Source organism: Cynocephalus volans, chromosome 9 (assembly GCF_027409185.1).
Source record: "Cynocephalus volans isolate mCynVol1 chromosome 9, mCynVol1.pri, whole genome shotgun sequence".
NCBI classification, from domain to species: Eukaryota; Metazoa; Chordata; class Mammalia; order Dermoptera; family Cynocephalidae; genus Cynocephalus; species Cynocephalus volans.
The window spans coordinates 109813995-109838478 of NC_084468.1; the positions used below are offsets into that span (position 1 = coordinate 109813995).

The 24484-nt window shown below is 34.3% G+C and overlaps 1 pseudogene; it reads left to right on the forward strand.

Moving 5' to 3' along the window:
- Positions 1 to 17704: 17704 nt before the first annotated feature.
- On the forward strand, positions 17705 to 18184 carry LOC134386524 (large ribosomal subunit protein eL21-like; annotated as a pseudogene).
- The last annotated feature ends 6300 nt before the right edge of the window (positions 18185 to 24484 follow it).

Consider the following 24484-nt stretch of genomic DNA (forward strand, 5'->3'; position numbering starts at 1 on the left):
GTGATAACTCAGTTAATGTAATCTTACCCCTCTTCTCCCTCATGCACTCAGATACTTACAAGCCATTTCTGCACAGCAAATTTTGGGGGTACAGTTCCCTTCTAGGTACTTTCTGAATAGTAAATATACCACCAAGAAACAGGTAACAAAAAAAGCAATAAGACCTGGTAAATCGCTGCCATCAGAAAGTCATGTGTAAACCAAGTGAAAATGCCATTCTGATTTTTACATGTATAAATGAGAGCTTTCATAACAGTACCGAAGAGCACTAAAATCTATTCACTTAGCAATTTCCAAGTATACAATATATTGTTATTAACTATAGTCATCATGATGTATGCCTCTTGAACTTATTCCTCCTAACTGAAATTTTATATCCTAAAATACATACAATTTTTATTTGTCAATTAAAAAATAATAACAGTCCCAAATAGAAAGCAGGGAAAAGCAAGTAACATGATAAAAACAAAGTTCAGATAACAAATGTACAGATTTATCATTTGTTTCCACATGGAAAAAACTATCCACAAGATTTATTCATGTATCACCACTAATTAGTTTACTGTTCTCTATTAATCTTCTTTTTGCTACTTTTTTTTTAGGGGGTGGGGAAAGGCGGGTCTTTCTGATTATTTCACAGTTGAAACCTTGTATTACTTCTAGTATTGTTTTTATTTTTTAATATATGAAAAAGAACCAAATATTCAATATTTTTTTTTCATTATATTCCACTGAAAGCTATGGAATAATCCTGAAAGTGTACCATATTCTTTATTTGTTCAGTGGCAAGGCAGGATATTTTCTACTTAAAATCAATTATCTTTATTTAGGTTATTTTTTTTAACTTTTTTTATTATTATTCAGTGTATTTAAATCTAGCCAGGCCAACAATTCTCAAATAGAATGGGAGTGCAGATTATTATATTAAAATCATCTTTCCAAATGATAACTATGACTTGGAATTTTGGGAAAAATTGACATAATTAGAATATCTTCTAAAGAAAGGACATACCATATTTCATAACACTAATCAGAGAGTACAAATTAGATTTACTTCTACATTTTAGAAATAACATTAAATAATAAATTATGTTATTTTTAAAATAATAAGATTATTGCAAACAAAACATTTATTATTTAAATGGCTAAAAATAAAGACCAGAAGAGGATATTATGATGCTTTTTAAACATTGCTTCCATTTTTAACAAATTGATTTACTTACCATTTTATTAAGTATCATTATTATTAAAAATTACACTGTAATATAATGTTCACAGAATAATTTTTAATACCATGTAAGTTACTAAATTCACTATCTCCCACTGGTGTCAGAAATGATGTCAGAAAACCAATATCAGATGATCAGAGCTGGCATGGAAGATAAAACCTATGCATTAATCTGGTATGCTTCTTCCAGAATTAGGGTTCCTTAGGATCTACATTTCTGAGTGTTAAGGATAAAGCAGGAATGCCAAGAGTAAACTAAAAATCAAAGCTGTTCTTTTCCTTTCCTTACCTATATCAAAGTCACTCCCACCCGTCCTCTGAAACATAAGGCAATCTCAATTGTGTTAAAGTTTGGCCACTCTGACCCTCAACTTCACCATTCAGAAAACACCTGGAAGGGAACTGTACCCTGAAATTCACTGTGCATGAGGGGATGGTATGAATCTGGGTGCCTGAGGGAGGAGAGGGATAATAATACATTACCCGAATCATCAAAGAGTAAACAGAGGCAACAGCTGAGATCTTTCAGCATAGAACTCTCACCTGGACTCTCCAGCTGCTGACTGAATTGGCTGGATGGCCTAGTTGGGTTTTTGTATTAACTCTCAGGGCTCAAAATGCATATTAAAAGGATCAGGCACACCTATCAGGTTACTTTGATAAAATATCAAAATTGTTTTTTATGCTTAGAAAACTAGCCTAATGCTTCCTATGAGAGTCTCATAGAACAATGTAAGCCTATGGGAAAGGGCATAGAAAAATGGCACCCATGCATTTGGGAAAATGTGCTTCCAGGTATTTTGGAATGCACAAATGCTTCAAAATATGTAGCTTTTCCATACTGTTAGCTATAATAAAATTAAGATGAATAAAGAATATTTTACTATGCTAAGGTCAGTTTTCCCAAATCCATAAACTTTGATGTGATGATATTGAGAAAATTATTTAGACTCTCTTTTCAGGGAAAAATATTTTATTTTATTTTACAAATAATTTGCTTGTTAATGAAATGGAACATATTATTATGATATTATTTGAGGCTTTTAACTTATATGTGAAGAAATATCTCTTTAGTAATATATACATTTTAAATATTCTGGTGTAAATATTTTATAAAATTGGCTAATTCAGACTGTGTTTTCATTCCTAAGCCAGTAGTACAAATTACTATTAAGAGACAGAGAAATTTTAAAATTAAATTTTAAAACTAAACTTTGATTAAATTTGTATCTCATTCTCAGGAAATAATTGAATAATTTTAAATATAATTATCGAATTATTTTTATTAGCAAGGTCCTTAATCTTAGCTATCTCAGAATAATAAACAATAAAGTCCATTATTTGGGATAAAGTTATTTACTTATCACATAAACAGCTATGGAAATTAAACAAGGATGAAAGATAAAATACCACAGCTACTATAGTGAAATTAAATACAGCTAAAATTAGAAAAATAACATTCAATAAAATCTGTCTTAATACTTTTATTTCTTTTTAGTGACTGGTAAAAAGCCTTGCTTTGTGTATGAGTTTTTATGAGGTGGCAGCCTGCACATGTATATGTTCTGTGTGTATGTGTGTATGTGTGTGTTTGTCTTCTGAAAATTTATTGTTTATTTGGAAGGTTTAAATTTTCTATTATGTTATGATTGCTGCTTTTTTCCTTTGTACTTCTTGTATTCAATGTATGGTATTGATAAATTATTTATTTTCATGTTTTCTCCATTTTTCCATTGGAAGAATGGGTACCTTATTTTGCTATCATGGAAAAATATGATATATTTGGTTTTGTTTTCTGCTTAGAACTTACACTTTCTTTTCTTTCCTTTGGTAATCACTCTTCCAACTGAGCTCATTTCCTTTTCTCAATTTATGTTCTCACTTCTTTCCAATCTCCCTTTACACCTGCCCAGAGTTATTTTTCTGCCAAATTTATCATAGCCTGTGACATTTCAGAGGTTCTTGACATAATAGACTGCGTAATGTATAAACTATTAACATGTACATATTTGGATTACGGTATATTTCAAATTTGAGGGTTTTTTTTCAGCTTTATCAAGGTTTGATTGACAAAAATTGTATATATTTCTGTTTTGATATTTATATATATACATTGTGCCAAATTCAAGTTTTATCCCTTAAAAATAATGTTACCCTCCTAAATATACATTCAGCAATTGTCTAAAAGACTGTTGTAACACTTATGATCCATGCCATCACTTTACAAAGTCAATGAGAAAAACAAAATAAATTTAAAAAAAGCTCCCTGAGTTTGTATAATTCTTGACATTACCACAGATTTGATGGCTTAGAACCCAGAAAGTCTGAAAGAACAATTTATTATTCTCTCCTCCTTAACACGATGATTTTTGTTCTGCATCTCTTATAATAATTAGCACATTGTTTCTTGAAGGTAAAACTGAAGAATCTATTTTATTTATATTCTCAGAGCCTAGCATTCAGAATGCTCAATAAATGTTGAATAAATGATTTTGTGACCAAATCACTAGCACAACTTTATTGAACAGCTGAAGAGTGGAGTCTAAGTGGTAGTCATAAGATGTATTAGAGAAAAAAGAGGAATTCATCTTTTTTATATAAATAATGTTTTACATTTGCCAGTTTATATAGGTTCATAAAGCTCATCCCTTCTGTGGTTCTGGTTACTGCTTTTTATTCCTTTCCTAAAAGTTTCCTGATTTATCTAATCTTCTCAGTGCTGAAAACAATGACATGTGCAGAACAATAATGACAATAACAGCAAAAAAATACCTAAAGTTATCATTGAAGTCTATTTTCAGCCAAAAAAATCAGCACCCTTTCTAAGTGTTGCAGCAAGTTTATGTTTGAATGCGCCTCCAGTTCCAAACACTTAGGAATGATACATAAAATGTAAAGAGAAAAACAGGACTTTTATAGGATAAAATCTCCATCAGCTGTCACTGAAGTAGACTGAGTGGTCAGGTCTCCCTTCTCAAAACTGGAGATTCAAGGACAGCTTACAGAGGAGGCTGACACAGTTAGCTCAGGTGGTTAGAGCATAGTACTGATAATGCCAAGGTCCAGGGCTTGATCCCTGTATTGGCCAACTGCCAACAAACTAACTAACTAACAAACAGACCAGAGGAGGCTGAAAGGAAACAAATACTTAAGGCAGGTAGTTGAAAGCAAAAGCAGCCTACTGACAGAAGCTGAACTGAGGACCCCAATAGCAAGGAGACTATATTTATAGATCCTAAATAGCACAAAAAAGGCAGGACCTCCAGACGCTACAATCCACACACATTCACACACACAAAGACCATAATGGACCTAAGGCTATAAATGTAATAAATTAGTGCAAGACATTTGTGGAAAATAATGATAAAACATAAAATTATTGAGACCATTAAAGAATGCAAGGATGATGAAGGGATACATCCATATATGGAAAGAATCAATATAATCAATATTTCCCCCATTTATCAAGAAGATCAATGCAATTCCAATCAAAATCCCAAAGGTTATTTTTAGATCTTAAATATTTGATTCTAAAATTTATGTACCAAATAAAAAGAGAAAAATTATAAGAAAATATTGAAGAAAAAGAGGAACTGACTGACTTCATCAACATTTACTACAGTAATGAAGTCATTGATATATAAAATTGAGTGAAACAAAAAATTTATAAAATGAAGCACATAATTTTTTAAAATGTGATGTATTATAGAAACAGAATAATGGATTAGTAGGAAAAGGAGTCAAAGGCTGATCATGGAAAAATGAACTGTTTTTATGGAAAAAGGAAAATTAAATCCCTACCTCACACTACAGATAAAAATAAATTTTCAAGTGGGTTAAATATCTTAATATGAAACCAACTTTAGAAATCATTTAGACAAAAAAATATATATATATCTTTAAGACCTCAAGGTAGGGAACAATGTAAGGAAGATTTTTTTTTTAAACATGACAAAATAAAAGAATTGATACATTTTATTACATTAAAATTTAAAGTATCTCTACGAAAAATGACACATTATAGGAAAAGTTAAAAACCAAATTACAGACTGCAATAATATAGTAACCATAAAAATTATTGTAAAATTATTAATATTTTTAATTTGAGAAGAATTTCTTTAATGTAACCTAATAAAAGAACTCCAAACAAAACTAGAAAAAAAAATAATAATAATAATAACAACAACAACAACAAGGTCAAAGAAAAACAGGCAACGTTTAATGGAAAAGCTTTAATAGTAATAAACATGGAACATGATGATTAACCTCACTGGTAATCATGGGAATGCAAACTGAAAGGACCTTATACCTTTTTATATATGCATCAGTTTAGCAAAAATCTTGAAAATGTTGAGAATGTGCTGAAAGGGGAACTCTTATACTCTGCTCGTTGCTGCATACATTGTTCCATAAGGTTGAAAAATATTTTGGCAATATCTACTAAAGTAGAAAGTTCATATACCTGGTCCAAGCAATTCTACTTTTAAGTTCATACCTTACAGATACTGTTAAATGACATGTACATGTTGAAAAGACATGTACAAAAATATTCATAACAGCACAGTTTGTAATAGAAAATATTTTAAACAACTTAAGTATATCCATCAATGGGCAAATGGATGAGGATATACACACACAATGAAATACATGAAAGCAAATCAGAAATCTAGAGCTGCAGGTATTCATGTAATTTTCAGATACACAGTGTTGTGGGAAAATTGAAATGCCTAAAGATATACAAGGGCACCTCAAAGAATTTGTGGAAAAATAGAATTAAAAGATGATACAAAGTTTTCCATGAACTTTTTGTAGTAACCTCTTGTACAGTGTTTTACAATCTATCTAGATTTTAAAACTATAAAAAAAAAAACCTGTATATTTTTAGATATGTATGTATACATGTGGTTAAAGATACAAAGAAATTAAAAGAACACTAAATTCATTTTTAATGGGTTTCCCCCTGGAAAATAAAGGAAGAGCAGAGAAAAATATGATCAAGGAGTGATATACAAGGGTTTTCAAACATACCCAAAACAACTATCTTTAAAAAAAAAAGAAAGACAAAAATGGCAAAATATTAGTTTGTTAAAACTGGATGTACATGTTTTATTATTTAATATACTTATCTGTAAATTTGAACAGTTTCATAGATTTTAATAGAAAAGTTTCAGATATTTGTAAATTGAGCCCAAAATTTAAGTAATCTATGGGTAAATGAAGAAATATGAGGAGAACTGGAAGCTATTTTGAACTGAATGATAATGAAAATACAATCATCAAAACTTATGGGATGCAGCTAGAGCCATCTAAAAAGAAATTGTATAGTTTTAAATGTTTATAGTAAGGGAGAAAAACAGGGCCTAAAATAAATTATCTAATGTTCTACCTTAAAAAGGTAGAACCGGATGAACAAATTAAACCCAAAAGGAATACTAAAGATAGTGTAAAAATTCATGAAGTAGGGAAAAAAGACAATTTTTTAAATTGTTATTTTGAAAAGATTAATAAAAATTGATAAGCCCCTAGCTAGACCAATCAAGAATAGAGGAGAGAGAAAAAACAAAACACAAATGATTGATATTACAAATTATGGACACTATATAATTATAGATTCCACAGAAATTTAAAAAGTGATAAGGAGACATAATTGAAAAGGAAACAATGTGTCAATAAATTTGACAACATAAATTAAATGATCAAATTTCTTTAAAATAGAGACTTCTGGTCAAGATGGCAGAATAGATGGTCTCCAATGCCATTCTCTCCCACAAGGCAACCAATTTAAAACTATTAAAAAGCAACAACAGCCAAGCTGGGGCTCTTAGAGCTCAGGGGAAGAGGAGGAGAGACCTACGGAGTTCATGAAGGCAGAGAAGGCACAACAAGAGAAAGAAAACACTGCTCCAACCATTTTGAACTCCAGCCATTTCCAGTCTGGAGCTGCTGAGCACACAGTGCAGGAGCTGGCAAAAGCTTCTGCTGTGCTTGGATGAAGTTGCGTGGAGGTAGCAGGGGAGAAGAGGGACTTGGTGATCCCCAGGCCAGCAAGACCACTAATAGGGTTCCCATGGAGCCACACAGGAGCAAGGAGTCACAACAAATGAATAAAAGGAGCCACTCAGAGGCTGGTGAGTCATCACAAGGGACTGGTGCACAGCCTGCCCCATGGGAAGAGTTTGGAGCACAGGTGGTGGGGGAGATGGGCCCACCAGGGGAACACTTGGCCACAGCTAGGACAGCTGATCTGCCCCCCAATCAGCATAGGACCACTTAGAGGAGACTGGTCAGGAATATAGAATTGCATGGGGTACAGTTTGCTGAAAAGACTCAGGCCCAGATCAGTTTCTATACAACCAAGGTGCACCAGATCTCACTAGAGACAGAAATACCTATAAAGTCAACCATTAAAACCTGAGCTGTACAAAAAGCCCTCCCTAGGGAATCAGCTGCAAAGCAGCAATTTAGCTCAACCACAGAGCTCAAGTACTGGTCCCCACAGGAAGATCTCCCATTTTAGAAGTAAGCAAAGGACAATTAGTTCCAGTGCAGAGTTTAAGTGGTAAGAACAGCATATAATCCAACACAGAACTGAAAGAAATAACAAAGTACCCACAAGCAGAGACAGAGTTTGATATTAACTAGTAAATGTATCATTTCACCAGAGAACACCTATAACACCTAGAAAGACCAGAAGTCCCCAAGGCTACAAAGCCAGAAAGGGGGAGGGCCAAAGACCTCAGCCATGCTCCCAACACCCACAACCAGTCCAGAGGGTGGGGGCCAAGGGCCTCAGCCATGACCCCAACGTCCACAACCAGCCCAGTGATGACCACTGAGCTGCAGCAAAAAGGGCCCCAGGTTCCCAAGCTGGGCTCTGCATCCAACCTGGCAATGATCAAGCCACCACTGGAAGCCCCCTTGTCTCCCCTGTGGAAGTGAGTGGAGTGCCACACGCCTCAATCCCACCCCTCCTCCTTCCTTCTTCCATCCCAATTCCTTCCCCTTTCCCCTCTCCCCCTCCCTCCCAACTACTCCAGAACAACATCCTAGAATGTAAAAAAAAATAATAATAATTTTTTTTTAAAAGACACAATTGAAAAAAAAATTTCTATAAAATACAGCTTACTAAAACTGACCAGGAGAAATTCAAAATTATGAGTAGCTCTATGCCAGCTGAAAACATTGAAATCAATCGTAAACCTGTCTGAAGTAAAATCTGTAGTTCAATTGTGCTTCACTGATGCTTTCATCAAACATTTCAGGAAAAAATTTAAAAATTGTGCAAAAACTCTTTTAGAAAACAGAGGAAGAAAGACTTTCCAAATGATTTGAGAATATTAGGATAATCTTCAAATGGAGATATTTAAAAAAACATGACATACACAGACAAATTTATTAACAAAATATTAGCATACTAAATATAGCAGTAGGTGAAAAAAAAAATCATAAACAAGTAGATTTATCCCAGGACTGCAAGATTGGTCTAACATTCTAAAATCAATCAATGTTGTTCACTACATTAACAGAAAAAAGGAAAAAAGTCAGGTAATTATTTTAATTGATGAATATAAAAAAAGACAAAAATCAATATCCATTTATAATATATTTACAGAAAACTTATAAATAGTTAGGGATATCCTCAATCTAATAAAGGCTCCTACAAAGAAAAATTCTAGTGAACATCATGTTTATTGGTAAAATTTGAATACTATCCTTCTACAATCTGGAACAAAGTCAGGGTGTCTGTTTTCACCACTTCTGCTCATTATTATAAAGAAGGACCTCATCAGTTCAATACAGTATTGTAAAAACCAAAGGATATAAAGTTTGGGAAGCAAAATAATACATGTGGTTTTCTCCTCAGATATTATAATTATGTAGAAATGTTTATGTAATCTTGAAAAAGACTATAACTAAAAGTAAACACAGCAGGGTTGATATAGTCAATATATATAAATCAATTGATTTTTTAAAACATTAGTAACAAACAAGTTAATAAAACTTAAAAGCAACATAATTTTCAATGATGTAGAAAAACTAAGATACTTTGAAATAGATTTATCCAATAACATATAAGACATTTACAATAAAACTGCAAAACAAGTGGATAGAAATTACAGAAGACATAAATAAATGGAGAGCTATACTATACTCATGAATTAGAAGTCCCAATACTGTTCTAACTATTAATATGAGGGTACTTCAAAGGAGTAGTGGAAAAATGGAATTGAAATATAATACAAATCTTTCCATGAACCTTTTGAGGACAACTCGTATATATATTCTATGCCATGTCAGTCAAAACTCTAGAAGATTTTGTTTGCTCATTATAAAATATATATGGAAATGCAAAGAACCTAAGACAACCAAATTAATATTGCAAAAGAAAGTTGGAACATCAGATTGAAAAACTCAAATCTCACTATAAAGGTACATAAGCAAGACAAAGCACTACTGGCATAAAGTCAGAGAAATAGTTCAAGGCACAAAGTAGAGTCCAGAAAATGCTCTACAAATTAAGGGAAAATAATTTGCAACCAAAATATCAAAGTAAATGGAGAAAAGAAAAAATTTAAATAAATATTTCAACAACTCAATATTCAATAGAAAAAAAAAAAACTTTGACACTTATGACATGTCATACCCCAAAATAATTTTAAATGTATCATAAACCAAAGTGTGAAAGCTAAAACTGTAAAATATCCACGGAAAAAAACATAGGAAACATTTGCAAATCTGAGGCAGGTAAAGAATTCTCAAAAAAGACAAAGTGTTTTCTACACATTTCTTTTAAAATTTGACAAATTAGACCTTAGTAAAATATAAATTTATGCTCTTCCAAAGAACTATAAAACAAAGTTACAGAGTGGGAAAAAAATTGTAATACATATATCTGAAAAAGGATTTTTGTCCCAATTAAAGAAGTTTCTTTGTTCAGTAATTAAAACACAAATGAATTTTTTTAAATGGACTTGAAAATACAATTTAAAAAGAAGTTATATAAATGCTCAACAAGAACATGAAAAAATGTTAATCATCATTTCTCTTTCATCTATACCCCAATGTCCACAAATCAGTTATATGCTACACGTAGATGCAAATTAGACAAATGCATGCAGCCTTTTTCTTGGCAGTCAGGGAACCAGCTATAATTTTGAGGTCCGATTACTGAGGACAAAGAGGGAAAGAGGGAAACAGATTAGGAAATAATGAGCAAGCAGCCTGCCACAATTAGCTCCATGTACATTATCATAATCTGGAAGCTAGATAACCTACTTTTAATTTAACAAAGTCTTCACAAACATTCCTAAATTTGTGTTCATCTAATCATCTTGATCTAAAATAAAACAATAACTTATAATCCCCCCATCAAAAGCTACCATATTTCTGCTTCTCTCCTTCCCATCCTCAACCCTTTCAATTTTACAATTTGTTTTTATGATCATCTGAGATTAAAACTATAAGTTTGAAAATGATTTCTCTCTTTTTCATGTTTTTGAGAGCAGGATATAACACCTTAGGTCTTGGACACCCAATGTCCTCAGTAGACATAAATCTAAACCAAGAGAGGTCATTGGAGGCCATATCCCAGGGATAAAGACGGAAATGAACCATCCCAAGTAAGGATTGGTGTTTCTCAAAAATTTGTGTGCCAACCCTAACCCTCAGTGGGTTGCTGCCACGGCAAGAATGATGTCGCAGTCTGATTGAGGGACACCTACCCAAGGCGTGAGGAAAGCTGAGACTTAAGATTTTCCATCCAAACAAGTTGTCCACCAATAGATCATTAAATACAGTTTTCATGTGTAACCCCCTCATCAGCATGTTCTTTTCAGTTTCAGAAATTTTTTCCCTGCCTGTGTTATATTTTAATGTATTTCTTTTTCCATAGTTTAAAAAAAATGTTACCAGCATTGACCTTTAATTCTTATAATTAGTTATATAAAGTGTTATTTATATATTACTATACTCACTAGCCTCACTTTACACCAATTTTCTACTAGAAAGAGAATTACTTTTCCTGATTTCTCTTACAGTGATCTAACGTGTTTTACTGAGCATTTTCGCAGAGGCTTTCATGCCTGAACATTTGTATTTTCAAATACTTCGTAGCAATTGGAATTATCATTACCCCACTCTTTTTCACTGAAAATTTTGTAAGTATTTTGTGATTTTCTTCAGGAATTTATTTTACTAAAGGAAAGATCTACAGCCAGCCTGATTAATAATGTTTTGCAGGCAATCATTTAAAAAACTGTATTTAAAAGTATTTATTATCTCTCTTACTCATTTTGATCACTGATTTATTTTCTAACACGTTTCCACACCTTTCACAACTCCAAGCAATACAAGTAGGCCAGAGGTTATTGTGGTGTGACATTGATGTGGGTGTGATGTGGACACAACAATCACCTCTGGCCTACTTCTCATAGTTCTCTGAACCGGGACTCCAGGCCTACGGAATTTTATTTTTCTCGTTTGAGTAGGTATTTGCATTTATTAGAGAATTTTAAAAGGCACACATAGTTACTAAGGGAACCAGCATTTGCTAAATGTCACAGTGAGGAAATTGTTGTGCTACCTGCTTTTCTTGATGCTCTGCCCAGTAGATTCAAGTCAACTGGGGGCTTCTGCCAGGATCCAGGAAACTACTATGAAAAAGACATCAGAGTTGGCCCAAGTTTCCACAGGATCAGAAAGGCTTCTTCACTTATATCTTCGATTATTGGTTCTGATAAATTTACTTATATTCAAGTTTTCTTATTCCTCATCAATCATGCTTTAGATTCCTAAGGCTAAATTTCTGAATATACTCACTTCCCTCTTACTTCTCAACTCTATTATTTTTTTTTAATTCTGGAAGTGCTCTTGAAGTCTATTTTCTAAATTGTTTTTATGGATTTCTTCAGTGTGAGTCTGCTTTTTATTCTGTCCAATGAACATTTTATTTGGCAATAATTTCCCATTGAACTTCATACTTTTCTTTTCCAGGCCTGTCCTTGTTTAACAGAACTAAAGCTTTCTTTAAAAATAAGAAACAAATGTGTTCTACATTTTATTTTGTGTCATAAAGTAAATTCAGTTCAGGGGAGGATTTTCTTCTGAGTCATCACTATTTCACTTCTCTTTGCCTATGTTTCATAACAACTTCTTATATACCAGTTGACATATTCTATTAACTCCTGTTAGAACTTGATTTGTTGATGCACCTTATTTTAAAGTCCTTCCTCTGGAACTTACTGTAAAGGAAGGAAATGACCCATGCCCAGTAGAGGGATAGTAAGGATGTGGGTTTTGAATTCCCTTTCCACAGTAGTTTTCTGGATCCTGGCAGAAGCCTCCAGTTGACTTGAAACTAGAGGGCAGAGCGTCTTGTAAAACAGGTGGCACCACATTTTCCTCATTGCAGCATTTAGCAAATGCTGGTTCTCTTAGTAACTCTGTGTGACTTTTCAAATTTTTCAATAAAAGCGAAGTCCCACTCATAAATAGATGAACCATAAACTTCCATAGGCCTAGAGTCTTGGTTTAGAGAACAATGACAAGTAGGCCAGAGATTATTGCTGCTGCTCCCAGGTGTATACCTCACAGGATTTATACCTTTCACTAAAAAGCTGAAAGGTAAAAAACCCACGAAGTAAGTACTGGAGATTTTTCACAGTGCGGCTTCCCGTGGCAGTGTTAGCCAGAGGCATTTAAGGTCATGAGCCTGGAGAATTAGTTGTGTGGACTTTCATAGCCAGAGGCCAACATACAAATTGTCAGTAGAAGCTGGTAATGACTATTTCTAGTATTTTCTGGTCAAGCAAAATGATAGAGAAGTAACAGAGGGATGATTATTAATTCTAACCCATCTGCTTACACACCTGCACAAATCTGAAATATACTTACTTCTTGTTCCTCACTGCAAAGAAGTTAACCTTTTTCATTTTCATATCGATTCATGGCTGTTTTATTTATAAATAAAATAAAAACCAGGGATAAGTATTCCTGCCATTTCCACTTACTCTTCCATCTTTCTTTCCAGAAGTAAGGTAAGCAGAGAATTTGTATCTCCCCACTTAAGACCTTAGGTCTCTCCTACAAAGAACAACATGAAAACAAGATGAGGATGAACTCCAGAAAAACAAACATGCCATTTCAGCATCTAGCTGGAAAGGAGGAAACAAAAGCTGCCCCTGAAAGAAGAAGACAAGTAAATACATACTGAAGAACTTAAAGTCCATGTTGCCTGCAAGCATGGAAAGAACCCAAATTAGTCTTAAAAGAACCTGAATTAGTCTTAAAAGAGGTAGAAGTGTCAGGAGAAAACAATTCCACATGAGGGAAAAGAATCTGATGCCCTGCCTTGGATATCTGGGGCTGTCCTTCCAGCACCACAGTAGAGAGAAAGACAGGTGCTATGGGAAGCTACTAGGTCTGACACAGATCTGGAGAAACTGATCCTGATGTTGCAACATCGAATCTCAACCGACCTGGGTGAAAGTAATGGACGATCAACTCTGTGGACCCTTGAGGGGAAGGATTAACCTCAGTGCAGCATGTAAGATATTGTTGCTCTTTCAACATAAGGATGTAACAACCAGTGCTTTCACCTGGGAAACCAGTCTCTTGCTTTTCTTTCTACTTGCACTTCCCAGTGGTCAGTCCCTGTCACAATGCCGCTTCCAATCACATTAGTTCACCACAATCTCCAAGAGCAAAGGATTGAAGGTTGTCTTTCAGGGAAGGGTCAGAGTATTAAATTCTTCAGCGCAAATGTTTTGTCCTGCTCCATCTTTGTTGTGCATTGGGTCCACTATTATAGGGAATGATCTACACACATTAAACAATAGTTGACTATAAATGAGAAATTGCAAAGAGTTGCTTTTTCTCCCTCCAGTCCTGACTAATTTATTTGCTGGTGTTCTTGAATGTGATTTTGCTCTGTTTCATGTAGTAATAGGAAGCCTGCCAGAGCTCTTGTGCAAAATTTTCTTAAAATTCTTATGGAATATTTGTTAATACAAAATCAGGGATATATTTTGCTCTATATACCAAAAATATTCTCTTAATAAGGAACCTAATCAGAATAGTGTCAAATATTCTTTCTGGCCTCCACAGAAGATTCATTTTTGATCTGTAAGTTGTCAAAATATGAAGTAGCTCCTATCACCCTATCACACAGGTACTCCTCTCATGAGCCTGAGGTAAGCAATTAGGGTGGGGCTGGCAGCCTCAGAGGTCCATCAGGTAAACAGTGAGCTTCCCTGCACAAACAGAACGAATGTGTTCCAGAGAGCCAGAGATTTCCTTTAAAGTACACGTGGAGGTGAGATTGAACAGATACTGACAATACCTAGAAATCTGTGGATAACACCAAGGAGCATGCAGGATGGAAGAGCAGCAAGTGTCAGGTTAAACTCCAAACAAAAGGCAAATCCTGGGGCAGAGTCAGGAAGGAATACCAAGAATTTGGAGGAAGAACCTGGAATGTGAATGGAAGCAAGTGCCAAGTACTTATCTGAGGATGTAGCTGAGAACCAAGGAAAATGGCTGATATAGAAAGAGATAGGAAACCATTACAGGAGAAAACTTACATAATTTTTTTAATTAGCTCTCTCATCTAGAGTTAATTTTCATGGTCTAATGATGCATGCAATGGCTATGGCCTGGTGGCATCTAAGCAATGATAGACAGCAATAGACATTTATTACCTCTTCTTGATTTTTTTTATTTGATGTGATAATCCAATGGATATGAAGAGCTCCAGGTTAAAATATTATGGAAAATTTAAGAGAACTGAAGAAAATTTCACTGAACATCAAAACTACCTTTCTCTTAAGATGTGTATATATGTGTGTGTTTGTGATGTGTGTGTTCGTGTGTGTGTGTACAGAATTTCAGGTTGCTTAAAAGAATAGGCTGGAGGTATATCATAGTGTTAACTTTTGTTCTAATTTTCACTGGCATAAATGTTTTATGGTAGAGCTAAAACTCCACAGTTTTTGCATTGGGGATAGGTATGACAATGAATACTGAATATGATATAATATGATTAATAATAATAGCACATTACACTAGGTTGTGTAATGCACATTTTATAGGCATTCTCATATCAGATTTCTGATGATTCTTTTGAAATAGTTTTTATTCATGTTTTATAAATGAGGAAAATGAGTGACTCCATATAACTGAACTTGCAGGTAACAGAGCTGGGGTTTTAAATAGGTATATCTCAATCTAAAACTGTAGCTGCAGATCTGGGGAGTCACACTAAGTCCTCCAGACCTGAGGTAAGCCATAAAATTTGTCCAAAGTTTTTATAACTCAAGTATCCAGGTTACTCAAGAACACAAAGGAAACTTTGAGAGAAAAATCAGCATCTTGGTGAAGCTGGAAGAACTATAAACACTCCTCACATCACACATCAAAAAATGCCAATCTTACCATCTGGGAATGGTTTAGCAGTTCCTTCAGGACTGTACTTGGCAAACTTCACCTTAGGATCTCTTTTACATGACATATTCACTTTGGAGTATCTCAGAAATGAATGGGTAATAGTGGTGACTCTTAGTCTGCACTGGATCTGAGTAAGCCACACAGACAATGTGGAAAATATGGAAAAAGGTTTGTGTGATTAGTACAGTAGGAATCATCACATGTGCATTGAAGGCCCCTCATTGGTTTGCTCCTGTCACTTGCATAAAAGAAGAAAAAGGCTTTATTTTAAGAAAAGGTCCTTTAACATGTAGAAACAGGTTGAAAGCAAGCATATGGAAACTAGAAAGACAAAGAAAAAACCAGAGTGGGAAAAAATCAAATCCCCCTCATGTATGCAGGAGGAAGGAAATTGCTCATATAAAATTTCAGTAACCACTCGTAGTCCTTCTACAGGCAAAACTGCCTCTGAGAATGGGTGTGGAACCAGATGTGAGCATAGTAGTAGCTTTGCAAGTCTACTGTTACCACCAATGTCACCTTATATTGCTAGAGTATTATTTTCACTGACATTGAGGTTCACTTCAGCCAAGATGCTATTCAAAACAAAGATGTCAATAGCTTTATTTTCTGGCTGGGCTTTTTCCAATTTAATTCTTTTTTTTTAAATTGAAACATAATTGATCATACATATCTGTGAGATACAGCATTGAATATCAATATCTGTGTGCAATATATGATGCTCAAATCAGAATAACTAGTATATCAACATTACACAATGTATTCATATTTTGTGGTCCTTTACCAATTTCTCTCTAATCCTTCTTCCCCTTTTCCAACCTCTGGTGGCCTCAGTTCCCTTCTCTCCTTTGAAAGTTCAACATCTTATTGTGATTGTTGTATCTTTCTTTCTCTTACTTATTGGTTTGTTTTTCTTTTTTTCTTAGCTCCCACATATGAGTGAGGACATGTAGTATTTCTCTTCTGGTGCCCAATTTATTTCATCTAAAATAAAAGTTCATCCATGTTGCTGCGAATGGCAGAATTTCATTCCTTTTTATGGCAGAGTAGTATTCCATTGTGTATATATACCACATTTTCCTTACACAGTCATCCAACAATGGACTTTTAGGTTAGTTCCAACTCTTGGCTATTGTAAATAGATCTGTGATAAACATGGGAGTGCAGGTATCTCTTTGACATGATGCTTTCCATTCGTTTGGGTATATACCCAGCAGGGGATGGCTGGCTCATATGGTAGTTCTATCTGTAGTTGAATGAGGACCCTCCATACTGTTTTCCATAATGGCTGTACTAATTTACAGTCTGACCAACAGCATAGGAGTGTTCCCCTTTCTCCACATCCTTATCAGCATTTGTTATTCTCTTTTTGGTAATGGCCAGTCTTACTAGGCTGAGATGATATCTCAATGTGGTTTTGATTTGCATTTCCCTGATGCTAAGTGATGTTGAGCATTTCTCCATGTGTCTATTGACCACTTGTATATTTTCCCTTCAGAAATACATATTTAGCTCCTTTGCCCATTTTTTAATCTGGTTACTTGTTAAGTTGCTTGAGATCCTTGTATATCCTGGATATTAATCCCTCGTCAGATGAATAATTTGCAAATATTTTCTCCCATCCTGTAGGTTGTCTTTTTGCTCTGTTGTTTCTTTTGCTGTGCAGAAGCTTTTTAGTTTTATGTAATCCCATTTGTTTGTATTTTCTTTTGTTGCCTGTGCTTTTGGGGTCAGTCTTATTCATAAAGGTTTTGCCCACTCCTTCTTCTTAAAGTGTTTCCCCTATGTTTTCTTCTAGGAGTTTTATAGTTTCACGTCTTATATTTAAGTTTTTAATCCATTTTTATTTGATTTTGTTATATGGTGAGAGGTACGGGTCCAGTTTCATTCTTCTATATATGGATGTCCAGTTTTAACCCCAGCATTATTTATTTATGAAGCAGTCTTTCCCCCAGTGTATATTCTTGTTACCTTTGTCAAAAATTAGTTGGCTGCCTTTTGGCAGGAACTGCCATCTTCCAGTAAATTGCCAAAATGACAAACACAAAGGGAAAGAGGAGAGGCACCCGATATATGTTTTCTAGGCCTTTTAGAAAAAATGGAGTTGTTCTTTTGGCCACATACATGCGAATCTACAAAAAAGGTGATATTGTAGACATCAAGGGAATGGGAACTGTTCAAAAAGGAATGCCCCACAAATGTTACCATGGTAAAACTGGAAGAGTCTACAATGTTACCCAGCATACTGTTGGCACTGTTGTAAACAAGCAAGTTAAGGGCAAGGTTCTTGCCAAGAGAATTAATGTGTGTTTTGAGCATATTAAGCACTCTAAGAGCCAAGACAGTTTCCTGAAACGGGTGAAGGAAAATGATCAGAAATGGAAGCAAAAGAGAAAGGAACCAGGGTTCATCTGAAGTGCCAGCCTACTCCACCCAGAGAAGCACACTTTGTGAAAACCAATGGCCAAGGAGCCTGAGCTGTTGGCACTTATTCCCTATGAATTCATGGCATAATGGGTATAAAAAATATAAAATAAAAGACCAAGACCACTGTACTGTAAAACTGTTTCTCTTAATCGAGTAGAAATGTATTGTCCCCTCCCCCAAAGAAATAATGAAAGAAAAAAAAAATTAGTGGGCTGTAAGTATGTGGGTTGATTTCTTGGTTCTCTATTCTTTCCATTGGTCTGAGTGTCCATTGTTTTGGTTACTATAGCTCTGAAGTACAATTTGAAGTCAGGTAGTGTTATGCCTCCAGTTTTATTTATTTATTTATTTATTTTTGCTTGGGATAGCTTTGGCTATTCATGGTCTTTTGCTGTTCTGTGTGAATGTTTGGATTGTTTTTTTTTTTTTTTTTTTTCTTTCTGTGAAGAGTGCCATTGATATTTCGATGGGGATTGCACTGAATCTGTATATCACTTCGGGTAGTGTATTAGTCAGGGTTCTCCAGAGAGACAGAAATAATAGGATATGTTATAAATATATGAGAGGGGATGTATGAGGAGAATTAGCTCATGCAGTTGTGAAGAGAAGACCCACAATAGGCAGTCTGCAAACTGGATGCTGGTAGTGTGGCTCATTCCAAGTTCAAAGGCCTCAAAACCAGGGAAGCTTATGGTATCCTTGGTGTAAGGTCCTAACCCTAAAAGCTGAAGAGTCCATGGACAGGAGATAAGAATGTATCCCATCTCCAGCAGAGAAAGAGACAGATTCACTTTTTTTCCTCTGTTTTTGTTCTCTTGGGGCCTCCAGTGGACTGGATGGTTCTCCCCCATATTGAGGGTGGATCTTTCCCACCCGGTCCACGCAGACTCTCATGCTAACCTCTTCTGGAAACACCGTCATGTACACACCTAAAGAGATAGCTTTACCAAGTTTCTCAACATTCCTTCATCTAATCAAGTTGACACCTAGAATTAAACTTTGTGGGCAGTATGGACATTTTCACTGTGTTAGTTCTTCCAATCCAAGAGCATGGAATGCCTTTTCATCTTTTTGTGTCCTCTTTAATTTTTTTCAGCAATGATTCGTAGTTTTCATCGTAGAGATCTTTCATCTCCTTGGTTATATTTATTCCTGGGGAGAAGGGGGGGGGTTGTTTCATTTTGTTTTGTTTTGTTTTTGCTGACTGTTGTAAACGGGCTTGCTTTCTTGATTTTTTTTTTTCTGCTAGTTCATTACTGGAGTATAAAAACACTACTGATTTCTACGTGTTCATTTTTTATCCTGCTATTTTACTGAAATAATTTATCAGCTCTAAGAGTTTTTTTTTTTTTTTTTTTTGTAGAGTCTTTAGGTTTTTCGATATATAAGATCATGTCATCTGCAAACAGGGACAGTTTGACTTTGTCTTTTCCAATCTGGATGCCTTTTGTTTCTTTCTCTTGCCTGACTGCTGTGGCTAGTACTTACAATACTATGTTAAATAGGAGTAGGGAGAGTGGGCATCCTTATCTTGTTACTGTTCTTGAGGAAAAAGCTTTCAGCTTTTCCTCATTCAGTATGATATTGGCAGTGGGTTTGTTGTATCTGGCTTTTATATTGTGTTGAGATACTATCCTTCTATACCTACTTTAATGAGAGTCTTTATCATAGAACGATAATGAATTTTCTCAAATGCTTTTTCTGCATCTATTGAGATAATCATATGGTTTTTGTCCTTGATTTTGTTCATATGGTGTATTGCATTTATTGACTTTTGTATGTTGAACCATCCTTGCATCCCTGGGATGAATCCCACTTGATCATCGTGTATAATTTTTTTGATGTGTTGTTGTACCCTGATTGCTAGCATTTTGTTGAGGATTTTTTTCATCTATGTTTATCAGAGATATTGGCCCATAGTTTTTTTATTTTGTTTTATATTTGCCTGGTTTTGGTACCAGGGAGATGTTGGCCTCATAGAAGGAGTTTGAGAGAACGGCCTCTGCTTCCATTTTCTGGAATCATTTGAAGAGGATTGGTATTGAAACCTCTTTAAAGGTTTGGGAGAATTCCAAAAATTTCTCTTAAATCTCCCAAAAAGAAAAAAAAAGATTTTTTTTTTTTTTCTTTCAAGTCTCCTGACAAAGAAAAGCCCAGGACCAAAGGCCATCCAGTCCTGGGCTTTTCTTTGTTAGAAAACTTCTGATGACTATTTCAATCTCATTTCTTGTTATTGGTCGGTTCAGGTTTTCTATTTCTTCTTGCTTCAGTCTCAGTAGTTTGTACGTGTCCAGAAACGTCTCCTTTTCCTGCAGGTTTTCAAATTGGTTGGTGTGTACTTATTTATAATAATCTCTAATGATTCTTTGTGTTTCTATGGTATCTGTTGTAATATCTCTTTTTTCATTTCTAATTATTATTTGGGTTTTCTCTCCTCTTTTCTTAGTTAGCTTAGCTAATGGTTTGTCTATTTTGTTTATCTTTGCAAAAAACCACTTATTATTTTGTTGATCTTTTGTATCATTTTTTGGGTCTCTATTTCATTTGGTTCTGCTCTGATCTTAATTATTTCCTTCCATCTGCTAATTTGGGGATTGAATTGTGCTTGGTTTTTTAGTTCTTTGAGGTGTAATATTAGGTTGTTTATCTGAAATCTTCTTATTCTTTTGACCTAAGTGTTTATTGCGATAAACTTCCCTCTTAGTACTGCTTTTGCAGTATCCCACAGGTTTTAGTACGATGTGCCTTTATTTTCATTAGTTTCAAGAATTTTTTTTGATTTCCTGCTTAATTTCTTCTTGGACCCGTAGGTCATTAAGGAGCATGTCGTTTAATTGCCATGTATTTTTATGGTTTCCAGAGTTTTGCTTGTTTATGATTTCTAGTTTTAATCTGGTGTGAACTGAAAAGATACGTAAAATGATTTCAATTTTTAAAAATTTGTTGAGAATTGATTCATCACCTAACATGTGGTCTATCCTGGAGAATGTTCCATGTGCTGATGAGAAGAATGTGCATTCTCAATTGTTGGATGAAATGTTCTGTAGATATTTGCAAGGTCCAACTGGTCTGAAGTGTAGCTTAAATCCTATATTTCTATGTTGATTTGTTGCCTAGATGATCTGTTCAGTGCTGACAGAGAGGTGGTCAAGTCTCCAACTACTATTATATTTTGGTCTACCTCTTTCTTTTGGTCTAATAGTGTTTGCTTTATTTATCTGGGTGCTCCAGTGTTGGGTGCATATATATTTGTCTTTGCTATGTATTCTTGCTGGATAGATCCCTTTATCATTATATAGTGGCCTTCTTTGTCAATTTTCATAGTTTGTAGTTTAAAGTCTATTTTACCTGTTATAAGAATAGCTACTCCTACTCATTTTTGGTTTCCATTTGCATGGTATATCTTTTTCCATCCTTTCACCTTTAGACTGTGTATGTCTTGACAAGTGAGGCTAATCTCTTGAAGACAGCATATAGTTGGGTCTAGCTTTTTAATCCAATTGGTCAGCCTGTGTATTTTGAGTGCAGAGTTTAATCCATTTACATTTAAGATTGTTATCAAAAGGTACTGTATTACTCCTGGTATTTTGTTGATTTTCTTTTGGAACATTTGTATTCAACCACTATTAATTCACCAATTTCTCCCTCAATGTACTGAGCCAACAAATGAAATTTAATTGTTATGTCATGAATTAACATCTAATGATTGCAATGAATGAGAGTAATTTGAGGGATGCAACAATAAAGCAACTTTTTTGTGTGTCTCCTTGCCTATTTAATTTTTCTCACAAGGGTTTATTTTTTTTTTCTTGCCTGTGAATGAAAACTTGAGAATGACCTGTAACATTTCTTATCATTCATAGGCAATATCATTCACTTTTCTCAATCATGCTCATAAAACATATAAAATCAATATTTCAACTGCCCAGGCTTGAGAAATCCAGTTTCAGAGCACAGATGTAGAGAGCTCAAAAGAGTATTGCTTGACTCCCTTGCTTGACAATTTTTCTTGTACCCATTAGAGAAATGAGATTTTAGGGGAAACAACTAATCTGAAATCTGGAAAAAGACAGATACCCACAGTGAGAAACAGAACCTGATCTTAAATATAACAATGTTTGCATTAATATAATATTTGGCAGTAATATATTGACAACATTGCTTTTTAAAAGAATTTTCTTATTGATAAATTGATAAATCCATTAAAACTGAGCAAATTTATCAACATTTAATACATTTCATTGCTTCTTTTCAGACCTACTATTTACAAATATAATAAATTCATGGAAGTAAAAGTTACTTTGTATAGTAAAAGTTAAAACTTCATATATTTATTAATTTTCTTTTAAATGGGGTTGATTTACTAATTTACTAGACTCAATCATCCTTGATAAGACACATTTTGTTGCCTTGCATACAATCCAACTTTTCTGCCACCACTGAATCTAGTGTAGTCTTAGTCACCCATATTAACTACAACTTTTGTTCAAAATAACTACATCTACTTCATAGAGAAAACTGGGAGGTAGGCGGTTGATAACTGTTTCTCACACAAAGCATCTTAGCAAACCATTAAAACTCATAACCATACATGATATGATGTCTGACATCCACCCACATTCCTTTTATGTCTTAAAGTGGTAAAAATGAACATATTTGTTAAAATGATCGGAAAGAATAAGCACTTTGTGAAATAATAAAGGAGCAAATACACATGCACACACACACAATCAATTACATGGTGACAAAGTTTTCTGTATTCTATGTAACTTAAAGAGTACTTGATTATTGAAAAACCATCTATTAATTTCATTTAACATTCACTTAAGTTCTTAAATTAACTAAAGATCTTAGAAATTACATTTACGTTCATATGCTTCTGAACCACTCTTCATATAAGAAGCTTTCATAATTACAAATCAACTTAGTTAAATAAAATTTAATATTTTTCAGAATCATAAACATTGCATAGACATTTTCTTACCTTAACTAATAAGTAAATAAATATAGTAAGTTTAAGGCCTAACAGATGAAATACAAAACAGTATTTTCATGAAAATGCAAATCTTATTATACTCTGTGCAGATAAAATCAGAGAAAATGCATTTAGCTATTTTGTATGGAAGAAAAATCATGAAATCAATTTAATTTGTCCATAGTTTCAACCTTCCTTATATGTATTTGGATTTTTACATAAAAAGTCTTCTGAGCTAGAAGTGTCTATAAGAAGCAATGACTTTTAAAAGAGCTATTACGTTTAAATAATTAGAAGTTTAATTTCTTTATTTTCTAGGTACTTGAAGTTGGAATATTAAACTTGGGTAGGCACATGAAACTCTCCATATAGAGGTCAGAACATAACTTTTTTTTTTTTAGTAATAATTTTTGTTTTCAGTTGTAATGTGCTCTTTATTAAAGTGTAAATTCTCCACCACCCCCCTCAAAAAAAATATATTTCAAACATCTTTAGTAAATCCTATTCCATGTAGGACTGGCTTATGTGAGCAATTGGGGAAGGACTCAGTTGCACATCTGGGTCAGGGTGGAGAATAACAGAAGCAGAGGCTTACAGACAGAGGTCACAATAAGATCACAAGCCTCTAGGATTTGCAGAAACCTTGGTAAGGAATTTAGTGAAGAGCTCCATACCTTCAGAAGTGAGAAAATATTTCATGCTCAAACAGAGAAAAAAACAAGTCTTTTCTGAGGTATAGATACACAGAACACTTACAGCTTTAGTTGAACAACCTCAACTCATACAACTCAATAATGAAAGGCACAGAACCCAATTTAAAAATGGCCAATTCTTACCAAGAAAGTATTTTGAGGCATAGCAAAATCATGATAACAAGAAAGCAGCAACAGTAAGGATTTGAAAAAAGAGGGCTAATTCGCTTAGTTAATTATTGTCACAGGAGTAAAGTCTTTGGGGACTTCTCTTAGTGGGTAAACAGTCCTCAGGGAAAAGTAGACAATTTTTTTTTCCTCAAAGGCATGGCTGTTTGTGATAAAAACAGACATCTTGGAATTTATTCAGTTTGGGACCCTTTGATTTTGGTTTAAAATCTGTACAAGAAGGTCCTCATGGTCCCTGTAGTTGTAGCTGTAAAGACCTGTTTTCTTTCAGTAAAGCGACAATTTTTGATTCATTTGAACATTTAGGTGTCTCCTCTTACCAATTAAATTGCATCCCATTGTTCTTGTGGGATTTTTATCCTTACCTTCCTAATGTACCCCACAAATAATCAATTTTATTCAAATTAAAACTTCTACAGTGTGGCCAGTGTGACCCTAGATTATTTTTGGTAAAGTTAATCCATTTCTCAAGAAAGGTACAGGTCCTGAATTCCTAGCCCTCATGCATAAATTGGTGGGTGGAGATGTAGA